The following is a 14,525-nucleotide window of genomic DNA, read 5'->3' on the forward strand; positions in this document are numbered from 1 at the left end:
GACAGGCCTAGCCCTAAGCTGCAGGGCAGGATTAGTGGGCACAGAACAGGCTGGATTTCACCCCATCCCCACCCTCTCATCTGGCACCTCTTCATGGTACCCAAGCTGCATAGTCATATGCAGCTGCCTTGTCCAAACACATTCCCTCCCTCTCAGCAGTCAGCTGTGTTCCTGGTCAGGCTTACTAATGTAGCCCTGGAAGGCCCTGAGTTTTAGTTCTTTTAGGGCCAAGTATATCCTACCCTGAACATTGTGCCTGTGACACACAGTAGGGTCTGAGTGAATAGCTCCATGGAGAAGGAGGGAGGGTTAAATGAGATAACACATGTAATGATGCCCAGTGCATGATTTGATGAATGCTTATTGCATGAATGAATGAGCTCACAGTCTAGTTGTGAAAAACAAGGCATAAATGCCCCATCTGAAGCATTTCATAATAATAAATTTTTCAAATTATAGCTCAATACAACAACTCAAGAAAGGGTGCAAGTCAGCATATGAGTGTCAAATTAATTGCCAGGCGATAATTTTTATAGGAGTTCAGAAAGGTAGAGGAGATTGATTTGTGGACTTAGAGTCTGAAAGCCTGGATGGGTTCTTACTCATGTACTTAAACAGCACATTCATTCATTCATCAAAATGTCCCAGGTCCATACCAGTGCCAGTTTGTCTGTTAGGTCCTGGTGTATGGAGATGAACCACACACAGTCCACAGCCTCAGGACCTCACAGGCTTGTGGTGGTGGTGGTGGGGATGATAGTTAGGTAAACACAATATAAATATGGTCTAAAATAATGGACCTTGGCAACAGAGGGAGCATTCAATGAGCTAATGCACAGAGTAGATGTGCATTGTAATGGATGCCTCTGATTTGATTGCAATCTGAGCACATTTTTGAACACACATCTCCACAATCCAATATCTATTAAGTCTCTAACTCTCCTACTTTTTCATCTCCCCATTTTTCCTTTCTTTTATTTTAAAATTCCTCACCTGAGGATATTTTTCTATTGATTTTTAGAGAGTGGAAGGGAGGGGAGAGACAGAGAGACAGAGAGACATTGATGCAAGAGACACAACAATTGGTTGCCTCCCACATTTATCCCAACTGGGGCTGGGGATTGAGTCTGCAACTGAGGAGTATGTGCTCTTGACTGGAGTCAAATCTGGGACCCTTCAGTCCATGACCCAGTGCTCTCACCACCAAGCAAAAATGGCCAGGGTTTTCCCTTCATTCTTTAAACCAGCCAGCAACCTTTCAGAGTATTGCCCTGTGTAGTTGCTGGCCCTTGGACAGTGATTTGATGACACATGGGACTGGAAACCAGAGGCTTGCAGTTGCAAGAGCAGGCCCAGAGCATCTTCAAAACTCCACAGAGCTTCCATGGAGCCTTTCTTGGAAGTCCATCCTCACTGCTTCACTCTAATCACGCTGGCAACCATGTGCCCAAAGATTCTTTGGCAACAATGCCATCAAAAGTAAAAGTGTTCTCTTAAACCTGCACTGCAGAGGGAGAAAAATGCACCTTCTTAGAGACAACACATGGCTCTGAGTCCCCTCTCTCCCTCAGAGAAAGCCCAGCTGGAAGGGACACCCTCCTTTCACAGACCCAGGGCCATACTCGGTGGCCAAGCAGCAGTGATGGAGAAGCAGCAAAGATGGTGGGAAGAGCATGACCACTGGGAAGTCACAGAATGGAATCCTGGACATGTTACCTTGGAACAGCGGAACTCAGACATGTTGGTTGAATCTCTTTGAGTCTCAATTTTCCTGTTTGAAAAATGGACTTGATAATTCCTACCTCATGGGCTTATTGTAAGGATGAAATGAAAGTGAAAGAGGCATTTGATAAACATTAGTTGAGTCCAAAAACAGAGGCCCAGATATTGTTCCCAAGATTACTGAGCAAGTTTCCAGCCAAAATTGAATAAGAACCATCCTTGTTTCTGACTCCCAATTTGGCCTCCTCCTCTTCACCCCCTCCACACAGCTCTTCATTTTGTGGAGAACTCACCACCAGTGCTTGCCATTGATCAGAGGAAGACTAACAAGAGAGAGTATGGCCCAAGCAAATTCTGCATTAGGTTCAGAATGGAAACCTCCAAGGGATATTGGTACCACTAGGACAATAAGAATGGGACACTGTTCTCTAGCATCACTGTAAATACAGCTTTCTAAGGAATGACAGTCAGTATTAAGCACCAACATCACCAGGAGACTCCAGGTTAAAGTGAAAGTCCTGCTGTGTTGGGCCTTGGTTATAGAGCAGAGTCAGCACATATATAAACAAACACAGCCACTATCCAGGCCCAGCCATGGCTCCCTCAGGAATCAATCTCAGCCTTCTGTTTTATTAGTCCCTGATAGGCACTCAGCAACCTCCCCTCTCTTGCCAATCAGCTTGCATTGTCATTCACTTAGTGGCCACTAACTGAAGGTCTGGAACCTGCTAGGTGCTAAGGAGTAAGGCAGACACTGTTCTTGACTTATAAAACTTATGCTCTATCATTACAGATGCAATCCAGTTGCCTTCTGAAGCTTCTAACCCTGGCATACCCCTTGCTTAGGATCAGTGTGAGGTCATGGGAAGGGCAGAGGTTTTGAAATCAGGGAAGCCAGTGTCTGATTTTGACTCTGTCACCACAGAGGATACCTGTCAATTTAGTCTCCCCAGTCTTGCATCTCTTCATCTGGTAACAGGACCTTCTTGCAGGAAGGGGCTGCCTCTCCCCAACTCATTTATGTCTGGCCACAGGATTGGGTCTGGGTCAAGCCTGGCCAGTCATGGTATCATTTTACTCCTGGCCAGTGGAGACATGTGGCATGTGACCCAAACCAGGGCAGCAGAACACCAAATAGGATTCATATGTTTGAATTGGGAGAAAGAATATCTCTTTCTTGAGATGATATAAGCCTAGAGCTCTCAGCCACCATGTCCTCATCCACCACCCAAAGGAGTGAAGCTTTCTGCAGGGGGGAGAATGCAGGAGGAGGAGGAAATAGAGGAAAGAAAAGGAGAAAGAGAGAAAGGTGGGGGAGGTTTCACAAACATGACATCATTGGAAGCAATGAAAATTCTACCAAGTCACACCAGCTGATACATTTTCTTTGCCTTAAGCTTTCAGCCTGAGATGGGTGTGGGCAGAGGACAGCACTGGAGGAAGGAATGACCATATTTCTGTAGACAGCAAGAAGAAAAAGCAATTGGCCTCTGAAGAACAATTCTGACTGTCTATTCCTGTAATTACAACGACATTGTTCCTGCTTTATACTCCAATTGTCTTTGTGCCAATAAGCATTTAAAAGGGGACTGAATGTATATCTTGTCACATGTTTCTCTTTGAGTGTAGATCTGCAGTGACTGTGTAGATCTGCAGTGACCTAGCTCTTCTGAGGTTTATTAAGTCCCCACAGGGCCTGGGTTTGTTGCTCCCATAGTTTCCCTCCACTCACTAGCTGTACTATTCACACTTTTATCTTTGTAGGATGCACTGTTTTGCAAAGCACTTTCATTTGCATTATCTCATTGGATTCTCAGGGCATCTATAAAGAAAGCAGGGCCAGGGTTACTGAACCTGCTTGTCAGATTGAAAAACGGAGGCCCAGGCCCTGGGATCTTAGCACAGAAGAGAAGGACATGGGTGGTGCTTGTGCAGTGATCTCACAGGGAACAAATGGGACAGACCTGGAAGGATCCCTGCTATTTGGAGCCAGAAGCCCAGGCTTGAGTCCTAGTTATCTGCCTTTGGGAAAATCACTCAGTCCCTCCCAGTCTCACTTTCTCCATCTGTCAGATATAGGGATGATACTTCCCTTTAAGGATTCTTGTGTCTATCACAGGGACGAAATGGAACAAAGGGTTCTGTGAGCCATAACATGCTGCTCACCTGTCTGGGGGTGATTTTTATGAGTAGTGGGCAACAGTGTGCTGAGTTCAGCTGGTATAGATCCCAAGAGCTATAGAGCCCACCTCCTTTCAACTCATATTCAGTGACATCCTGTTGGTGACTTGATATTCTCAACCATGGTGAGAATATTTACGCCGAGGAAATGAGCAAGTGCTACAAGTCAGAGCTTTGTTTTTCCCAGGGATCGTCGGTTGTTAACTGGCACAGTGATGCTGGGAGGGAAGGAGAGAAGAAGAAAAGGATATTAATATTTAAGGTGGACTGTATGTATTGAGTGCACCCTTATAGCATCCCCTTTAGTCTTCACAACAACTCCTGGGGGCAGATACGAACCCTATTTTATAGATGAGGCCCTTAAAACATTGAGAGACTTCATAACTTGTTCAAGAACACACAATACTAACAGAGCAGACATTCAAAGTCAGGTCTCACATTCTCTTTGATAACCATGCAGCATTCCAAAGATGCATCCATTAGCATCTGTCCTTTCCCGGATCTCCAGCCCAGCCTCAGTGAGATAGTAAATCAGTTTCTAGAACCACTTAAGAGAGAAGATCCCTGTTTGGATGTCAATATCCTAGTACCCAAATAAAACTAGCCTGGAGAAAGATGGGGGTTGCTGTAGTATTATATATTGAACTGGTAATAGGGAATGGGTTGACTGTCTTAGAGGCCCACAGTTCTGGGTCTCAATTGGATAAATGCTTCAGGGTCCCAGAAATTAGGTAACATTATTGGGCTGGGGTCACTTAAAACATTCAGGCATGGAGAGAGAGAAAGTTAAGAGTGCCTGAGCCCAAGTGTCCTCTCTGCTACGTCACCAAGCTGGGGTTCAGCTCCCTCATTTGGAAAAGGGGAAAATATCCACACCCTACCTGTGTCACTTCATTGGGTGTCTGTGGTGCCAGTGGGGGAAGGCCTCTGGTATCTGTCACACTGCACAGATACAAGAGAATCATCATGTGTCTCAGTGAGAACCTCTCCTCTTGTTGCTAAGAGAGTACTGTTTTCCCTTCCTGCCATCTCTGGCTCTATGAACCTCCAGCCCTTTTTCCTTCTATTTTTATACCTCCAGTGCTTCATATGTTGATGTCCTGCATGAGGGTGTTATAAAGGAAGAAAAACATCAAAATGACCTGAACAGGATGGAAATCAGTTTCCTGCTTGGGAAGATTACAGATGGGTGCAGGGGCCAGCATTACCAATGCCAGCCTCTCCCCAGGGGCTGAGAGAAACTTGCCCTGGATCCACCAGGTCACCTCTGCCAGGTCCTAGTCAGGACAGTTTCAGATTAGGGGTGGCAACTACACACACTTCCCCTAAATAGGGAGAGTAAGTACTGATTGGATTGGTGATGGTTACTGATATGCTCTTATCCTAGGAAGGGCAGACCTGTGCTGGATAAAGGAAGAAAAGCCCTATCACTGCTGTTACTTCACGTGTTCAGCTCTGTGCTTATCACATTTGATTCCCATGAAACTGTTCATCTGATTCCCATGTTGCAGATGGAGAAATGGGAGCTCCATCATCGGGCCATTTGCTTGAGGTCTCACAACTGCAAGTGGAGCCCTTTCTCCTATGGCCGCACCCTCGAATGTGGGGAGTGCAGACATGTGTCCCTGGGGCTCTGTACATGCAGTGGAGTGTGTGTGCTGCTGCTGCAAAGCTTCATGTGTGGGCTGACTCCAGCGAGGATGAGGCCCCTGAAAAGCACACTGCAGGCCAAGACTCCTGCAGGCCCCAGCTCAGAGAGGGCTCCCCACTAATAAACCGTCATTGCTTGGCCAGTCCAGACTTCCCTGAGGTACAGACAATTCCAAATGGCGAGGACAGCAAGATGGCTGCAAGTTTTAGGCATCGCTGAGATGGAGCGGGGAGGAAGCCTGGGGGTGGATGCAGACTGAGGTCTCTCACCCCTCGCGTGCTCACACCTGGACCAGGTCCAGCTTCACCACTGCTGCCTGGAGCCTGCATTCTGCGCTAGATAGCGAAATGCTGTGGGGCTCCCCTATTCGGGGGAATGCGGTAGTGATGTAGGTTTGAAAGATGTGGCCTGCAGAGAGCCCGCACTATCTCTGCCGCCGCTACTGCTGCCGCCGCTGCTACTGCTGCTGGCAGAGCTGCTGGGAGTGAAAGTCCCCAGTTCGGGATTCCCAGCTCCACTGCATCTTCCGTGTCCTGGCCCGCAGGGACTTGCCCACCCCTGGGAACAAAAGCGGACCCACTCGCCCTCTCCTGAAGCCGGAGGATGATTCCGGAGAGCTGAGCGGAGAGTGAGGTCCTCAGCTGCTGGAAGGTAGGAGATGGTGTTGCGCCTGCTGCCCCAGGGTGGGAGTCTGAGTGGGTGCGCCGGGCAGGCGAGGGGACCAGCATCCCACTGGTGCTGCCCAGATGGCGAGGTGGTCATCTGGAACGCTGCGCTCTCGCTCCCGTCGCCCTCCCTGGGTAGGAGCCGCGCTCCCCCAGCCGCGAGGGAGCCCCCTGGGTGGGAATGGAAGGCAGCGGAGGAAAAGTCTGCAGCTGAGCCCCGGGCTGTGAGGGCTGCCCGAGGCACTAGGTGATCGAGACTCGCTAAGAAGGGCAGACGCTGCAGTGTGCGCAAAGTTTTGGGCGGAGCAGAAGGCGCAGCGAGGGCCAGGGCGCAGAGCTTCAAGTTGTGGCCAGAGCCGGAGGGCGACCCTGGGGCCCCCCGGTGTAGATCTCGGAGATCGGGGCAAGTAGCTTTTGCTCCCCCAATGCCAGCTGAGGCTGGTGGACGCCCAGCCTTTAACCCTTCCGGCTCTGGGAAACAAGTTCGTCCTGGGCGGAGGCGACTGGACGCAGCTGATGGGCAGCTCCAGGCCCACAGCTCAGTCTGGTGGTCTTGGAGCATGTCCCCGCTCATTCCGGGTTTTCTCTTCTTTCCTGTTTACTTGTGTCCAGAAATCAGACAAGCTTAGCTGGGGGGAATCTTCGCCATCCGCTCCCCCTTCCCCTGCCCCGCAGCCCCCCAGCTGGGCTCTTTGATGCTGCCTTGAAAAATGAGATGATTAATCAATTAGGTTAGTGGCCAATTAGGCATAACCTTGTAGAAAAATAATTATGCCCGCTCCCTGGGCTTTCGCTGGTGATGAAGTGGGAATGCAGCCCAGGTGGAGGGGCTGTTCCTAAAAGATAGGGCTGATCAGGGAATTTCTGGAAATTTAAGATTAACAAGATTTTAATGTGTGGTGGCGGCGGAGGTTGTCTGAGTGCTGTAGGAGTGTGTGTGTGTGTGTGTGTGTGTGTTGTGTATGTGTGTAAAATTTTGCCAAGGAAGTTAACCCTTAACACAGCCTGGGTGGACTTGGCAGGCTGCGGGTTTCCCTCAGCTCAGGAAGGTGTGTCCCAGGCTGCCAGCCCCACCCCTTCCTCTCTGGGGGGCTCTCCCTGTAAATCCCTCTCAGTGGCTTTGCATCTGCTTTGGGAGGCTGAGTTGGAATGAATGCATTTTAGTTTCATGTCGGGGAACCCTGTCGTGGCTGAGGGAGGTTTCTGTGCTGTGCTTTGGAGGACACATTTCTCCTCGCATTAAATAAAGCCCTGGAAGTTCTGCGGCTGAGCGGGGCTTCCTCTCCGTCTTTGGGAGTGCCTGGCGGGTTTGGCACTGCAGTGTTCCAGTACAGCCATATTAAAAGATCCTCAACGCTGGAGCCCTCCACCACCACAGACACCCCTGCTTCAGCCTGCTTTCTGGGAGCATGCAGCAGATGTCTTAAGTGTGCTGTGTGTATTTTAGTCCCTTTCTGTGCCTATTTTAAGCTTCTCTTACCTATTTATACCTCTATACCCTACATAGTGGATTTTTGTTCATGAAGCAAACACCTAGAGCTGTTCTCAGAGCAGAGGGATTTTTGCAACAGGTCCCAGGTCTGGGTTTTCTGCTAATGGGTTCCCCTGGCATTTGGTAACCTGGGACCCCAGTCTCTCCTTTAGTGATTGATCAGGTTGGACCAGGGTCTCTGAGCTCCCCTGCAGTGCTGACATTAGCTGGTTCTGAGTTTTATGGCTTGTCTTCCCTTTGGAGCTGAGCTGGAGGAGCAGCTGAGCAGAGCAATGTGACAGCAGCAGTGGCACATCATTCCCTGTGGGAAGGGATGGGACTGGCAGGCTGGGGCTTATTAGCACATAGGAATCACCCAGCCATAAGGCTGCCTGGTGATGCTGGTGTCCAGGGACCACTGGGAGCCATGGGCTCCATCCTACTTTCTTAAAGTGAAGGGCCACCATTCAGCCCTTCTCTTTTCCAAGATGATTTTTTCCTTGAAGCTGGACTCAGTCAATCACCTTACTGTGACCATATTTATCAGCCAAACTCTTATACTAGCAAAGACCTTGTTCTATATCTAACATTGAAGCTTTTTAATATAGTGGGAAGGGATATGGGGGGAGAGGAAAAGAAAGAGGGAAAGAGGAAGAGGTATGGAGGGGCAGCAGTAAGAGAAATATAGAAACATAGATAGCTTAAGACTTCAAATACAGCCAGATTGGGAAGGAGGTTGGAGAGACAGAGAATGAGAGAAGAGGAGAAGGAGGAAGAAGGCAAGGAAAAGGAGGAGGAGGAGAAGGAGACACAGGTAGTAAAGGGAAAACAGAGAAGAGAAGAGAAGGACCCACATGAAGCAAGGTCTTACCTATCATATGTCTTGAAGAAAATGTAAAGGAAAACCCCAAACTGCCAAAGACTCATTTCAGATAGACTTGCTTTTAACTCAGCTTTCATGTAAAGGGCAATTACTTATGAAATGGACATTGCACCACACAAAGCCATTAACTCGGTTTCTCGTTTCTTCCTTGAATGGGGACTCCCGTCATTGGGGTTGGAGTTCGGAAGAGATCTGTCTGCTTAGGAGATGTGCTTTGCTTTGCCCCAGAGCATACTCCTCTTTGGGCCATGTTGGGGCTCTCCAATTGGACAGGCTGGGTATTGGAACAACTTTGGAGAGGAGACTTTTGGTTTTTAGATCTGTCTTCCATAGAATGGATGACTTTTTAAAAAGTGTATTTTTAGTTTATTTATCCTTGAAGGAAAAAAGAAACATGAGGGATGGTGTAGTAAACACTCTTACCTGCCACCTAGAACTGAGTGATGAGAAAAGGATTCCAATTTATTTTCTCCTCTCCACCTCTTTGTCCCCATTTTGGACCATCCTCAGAGCCTCTTGACTCATCTCCTGGCCTCCAGTGTGGGCTTGGCATCACCTTCCTAAAACATCGCTTTCATCATGTTACTCCCTAGATCAGAAAATGTAAATGTTTCCCTCTGCCTAAAGCATATCATTCACATCTCTGACCATCGGCCTCCAGGCCTTTTGGAGCCTGGCTTTCTACTTCTCTTCTAATGGGCTTCACAGACACACACGCACAGCATCATATACTCTCACACATATGCACAAACAAACACACACACACACACACAAACTCACACCCTCTCACACACAAGCAGCACACACCCTCACACACACACTTGTACACACATAGACAAACTCACACCCTCTCTCACACTGCATCATACACACACACGCACACACACATACACACACAGACAAATTCACATCCTCTCCCACATACAGTTTCACACACCATCACACACACACCTTTAATAGGAGAAAAAGTCTGGCTGTTAAGGATGGTAAGGCTGCTTCCTAATTCTCCCCGTCTGCATATCTAAAGCATTACACATATCCTCACAGACATACTAGTACACACATACCCTCACATACACTCACACACACTCATATGCACACTGCACTTATATCATCTGCACACCACACCATGCCTTTTATACCTTGGCAGGTATAACATTTCTACTCTTTTACCTGACAAACTACTCATCCTTCGGGATTCATCTCAAAAGCGACATCCACTCAGAGTTCCCTTTCCCTCAGTGAGCTTGTGTTTCCTTAACCCTCTGACACCCTCTCTTGAAGAACTTTTATAATTCTTCATCAGTTCTTCTCCCTATAGATAGTAGTAAGTTATCCCCCTTCCAAGTGGGGATAACTTATGCACCTCTTCAGTCTCAGGGTGTAACAGTGCTTGGCACAAGGTGCATGGTTGACATTTATTGGATATATTCATTTTAAGATCTTCTAAAGGTTGATTAACATTCATGACATCTTGTTCACTTATTTTATCTTACTCTTAGTTTTCTTTTTCTTTCTTTTGGTTGAAAATAATACAGGCTTTAAAAACTTCAAATGGTATAGGAGTATGTAAAAAGTGACAATCTTCCCTAGCTGGTTTGGCTCAGTCGATAGAGTGTCAGCCTGTAGACTGAAGGGTCCTGGGTTTGATTCTAGTCAAGGGCACATGCTAGGGCTGTGGGCTCAATCATCAGTAGGAGGCATGCAGGAGGCAGCCAATCAATGATTCTCTCATCATCGATGTTTCCATCTTTCTCTCCTTCTCCCTTTCTCTCTGAAATAAATATATATATTTAAAAAAAGTGACAATCCTTTTCCCCATCACCCCTAAATATCCTTTATTTTTTAATGCACATGTTGTTAAATATTGAATTTCTTCTTGACCTTTGTTTTATGTCTTATTTTCTAACTAGTTCATATGCAGGGGTCATGCAATATATATCTATGTTTGTCCCAATAATGCCTAATACCGTGCTGTACATGTAATATGTGTCCAGCAAATATGAAATACTGGTTGGGTTCATTTTTAAAATTATGTTAAATAAATGGCTTCACTAATTTTCACTATAGCCCTATGTGATTGGTGCTATAATCCTTATTTTACAGATAAAGAAAGTTAGGTTTCAAGAGGTGAGAGGCCAGGTCAGAGAGGGGTCTGGATTCAAACCCAGATCTCCTTTATTTTATTGCCTCTGCTCTTTTTGCTCTACTCCATAAGTGGTGTGTGGGTACTTAGGGTAAAAGCGTCTAACTCAACTTTATATACCTAATACTTGCTCAGAGCTTCACAGTTGTCCTTCCAATGAGGTATCATTATCCTTTTCCAGATGAGAAAAGGGAGCACATGTGAGAAACTAATGTGAGTTTTTAAAAAACACTGTCATTAAAAAACAACAACAACACTGCTTTGAGTCATTTATTATTTGGTGACTATCCTTTCATTTATCTCTTTAGGCATATGTACTGGCATATGTAAATTGACATAAATTTACATCTATGCCAAATCCTTAGAGCTGGGAAGAAGTGGAATGTGTGAATCCAGGCCTTTGGGTCCAAGGCTCACTTCCTATTCTTAGATATAAGAGTTGATCTCAGAGCAGGGTAGGGACTTACTGGACAGAAGTCTGGCTGGTAAGGCTCCTTCCCAATTCTGCATACCTGAAGTCTTCTTTGAATGAGAACCATGGACAGAGTTATTTTCTTGAGACTAGTGAGCAACTGTGGACATAACAAAACCGAATGGAATGGTTTGAGACTTCTGTGTAGGGCTATTTTGTCAGTGAGGCAGAGGGTTCTGGATACCTCCAAAGCTTGGCTATCACATCTGCCATATGGGTGGGACACAGCTCCTGTTATTGAGTGCCTGATGTATGTCAGACACTAGATTGGGCATACAATCTGTACTCTCTCATTTAATTCTCCTTACAAGCCTAGGAATAGTATAAGATCCTGATCTAGAACAGTGCCTGGCACAATAAATATCAATAAAATATTTGCTGAGATTTTATGCGAAAGAAACCATGGATCAAAGATATTAACTTATCCTAGCTTACTCGCTAGTGCATTTCAGAACTTAAATCTGAACTAAACTCTTTCTGACTTAGAGACTGTACTCTTTTGACTGTACTCTTTTCTTCTGAATTGGAAATCCTGACCAGTTAACATAATAGAACTTGAACTTGCAGATACTTTTGTCCAACTGCTTTACTTAAGAGGGAAAAGTCACCTGGCCAGTGTGGCTCAGTTGATTGGGTGTTGTCCCATGCACCAGGAAGTCACAGTTCAATTATTGGTCAGAGCACATGCCTAGGTTGTAGACTCAATCCCCAATAGGGGATGTGCAGGAGGCAGCCAATCATGTTTCTCTTATCAATATCTCTGTCTCTCTCTCCCTTCCTCTCTCTGAAATCAATAAAACATTAAAAAAGAGAGAGGGAAAAGTTTTACTATGAATAAAGTGCTTCTCTAAACACTTTGGAGATATTGACTTACTTAATTTTTCTATTCTCCAAGTAAGGAATAAGAAGTGCAGATAAGCAGTAAAGATGAGATTTGAACACATCTTTGCTATTCAAGTGTATAAGATTCTGGACCAGTTTAAGAACCTAGAATAACTTAGTAGAATTACTGTCATCGTTGTCATCATCATCATCATCATCACCACCACCACCACCACTGTCATCGTCATTGTCCCTGCTGATGCTTTCATAGAAATGATCTTTTTGAAGTACCTATATCTTGTGCTGATGCATACTTTTCATACATTATCCCATTAATTCTTGAAACAACTCCATGTTTCCATAGAAGGAAACTGAGACTTAGTGAGGTTAAATCAGTGCTCAGAGTCATGTGGTCAGTAAATGCAGGACTGAGGTGGGAATCCATGTGTCTGATATCAACATCTGTTCTCATTTTTGTTCTTCTGACTCTTTTTCACTGATCCTTGTTGCTGCTCTTATGATCCAGCAAAGCATGAAATGATGAAATTTTTCTTGGTTTATTTTTTATTGTTAACACAATGCTCAGAAAGATTATTGTTTAAAAAGAAATAGGCTTTGCATTTCAGAGACCAGAGTTTTTCTCCTATTCCACTCTCAGGTGTATAAAGGGTCACCTGATTGTTCAGTCTGTCTCTTTCAATTTCCTAGAAATAGAATAATAATATTACCTGCCGTGCTTCCTAATATGGTGATAGAAATAGGAATGTTAAGGTCCCTGTGATTTTAACCTCCACTTACAAGCAAGAGGCACCTTGTAAATGAGAGGAGGGAATGTTTCTCAGGTTGAAATAAACTACCTTGGGCTGCTGTGTGGCACTGGTTGGTTTAGGCAGGAAGTGAGCATTACTTGGTGACATCTAGGCTCTTTCTTGGTTGGTGAAAATGCAAGGATACTATATCATTAATTCTGGTTCACTTATGACTTATAAAACAGTCATATTGTGGACAACAGACCCAGTGATATTAAATAACCATCAACTTGTTATGCAAAGTACATGAAGTTCCTATCTCAAAGGAGGGAAAATTAACCATGAATGAATATCCAATAAATAATTCATTTGTACTCATAGACTGTTAATAAATAAAACCATTTTTTTAAATGAGCTCTGAACCTTAGGTTTTGAGACTTCTTATTCAATTAACATGCAGAATGCAACTTCTTGTTTCAAAATGACCATTTTTTTGAAATTTGAGCTTAGATCTTTAGTGACATTTTTCTCTAAGCAAATATTTACAGCTGAGTTGGAAACTGACAAGAAGAAGGATTTGAAATGAAAATGTTACCAAACCAAGTTTACATCTGAATTGAACACATGGTGTCACCATGGGCAGAGTCCTAAGAACTCAAAATATTTGTCTATTTGTAGACCATGGAGAAACCAAACTGTTTTCATTTGCTAATGTTAACTCTAAAAATCGTGTTTTTGTCTATGCATCTGGTGGCCAGTTCTACTTATCTGTTTGGTTTTACTATAGTTTCGGGGCTCCAGCCATTGTTTTTTCCTTATTTTCTATTCCAGATGAGATCGACTCACCCAGGGTTAGTCCCCATACTTATTGCAGTCTACCTGCACACTTTACTTATGCTGTTCTTCCTGCCTGGAACACTCTCCCTTTTAAAATCTCCTCCCAACCCAGTAGTCTCTTAATGCTGAGGTCTGAAACCTTCTTAGTTAATTCCACTTAATATTGACCAGCACTGACAGTGTTTTTTAAAATGACAGTATTAAAAAAATCACCTTATTATTAAAATTTCAAATCATATAAATAATAGAAGTCAATCGTATAAAGATGCAAAAGTATAGAAAAATATGAGGAATCCTGGCCAGTGTGGCTCAGTTGGTTGGGCATCATTTTGTGCACCAACAGGTTGCTGTTTCAAATCCTGGAAAAAAGCCCATGCTTGGATTGCAGGCTCACAATCCCCAGTAGAGGGCCTGCAGGAGGCAGCTGATCAATGTTTCTATCTCTACCTCTCCCTTCTTCTCTCTAAAAATTAATAAAAATATTTAGAAAAATATAAGGAGTTACTGAAAATCAAATGAAATTCCAGTTCTTTGTTATCTATTATTTGGTGACAATTCTTTCATTCATCTCTTTAGATATATATACTAGCATATGTAAATTGAAATAATTTTACATTGCTGCCTTATTATACAAGCTGTTTAATTTTTTTATCCTGGACACTACTTTTTAAAAACATTTATTTACTCTCCCTTGCCACACAAACTAGTCTCACAACCTAATTATTTTCCATATCTTCCTCTAAGCTTCTATAACATTTATACATATAGGTACATACATATTTACATACATAGGGATTTTTTTTCTCCCATTGATTTTAAAAATGAGGTTAAATATACATCCATTGGCATATTTCTCACTTTAAATATTATGAAAAACAATCACTTTCCAGCCTCTGTCAGTTGGTATAGATATGTTACTTTGTTCA

The 14,525-nt window shown here is 44.5% G+C and overlaps 1 long non-coding RNA gene across 1 annotated transcript in view; it reads left to right on the forward strand.

The window, feature by feature from the left end:
- The first annotated feature begins 5,937 nt into the window (after nt 1-5,937).
- The window catches only part of LOC123652712, a 285,529-nt gene continuing 276,941 nt past the window's right edge, over nt 5,938-14,525 (forward strand). Inside the window, exon 1 of the long non-coding RNA XR_006742181.1 lies at nt 5,938-6,205. This is a non-coding gene — a long non-coding RNA (uncharacterized LOC123652712). The remainder of the gene's footprint in view (nt 6,206-14,525) is intronic.

The sequence above is a fragment of the Pipistrellus kuhlii genome, unplaced genomic scaffold, assembly GCF_014108245.1.
Source record: "Pipistrellus kuhlii isolate mPipKuh1 unplaced genomic scaffold, mPipKuh1.p scaffold_m20_p_2, whole genome shotgun sequence".
Taxonomy (NCBI): Eukaryota; Metazoa; Chordata; class Mammalia; order Chiroptera; family Vespertilionidae; genus Pipistrellus; species Pipistrellus kuhlii.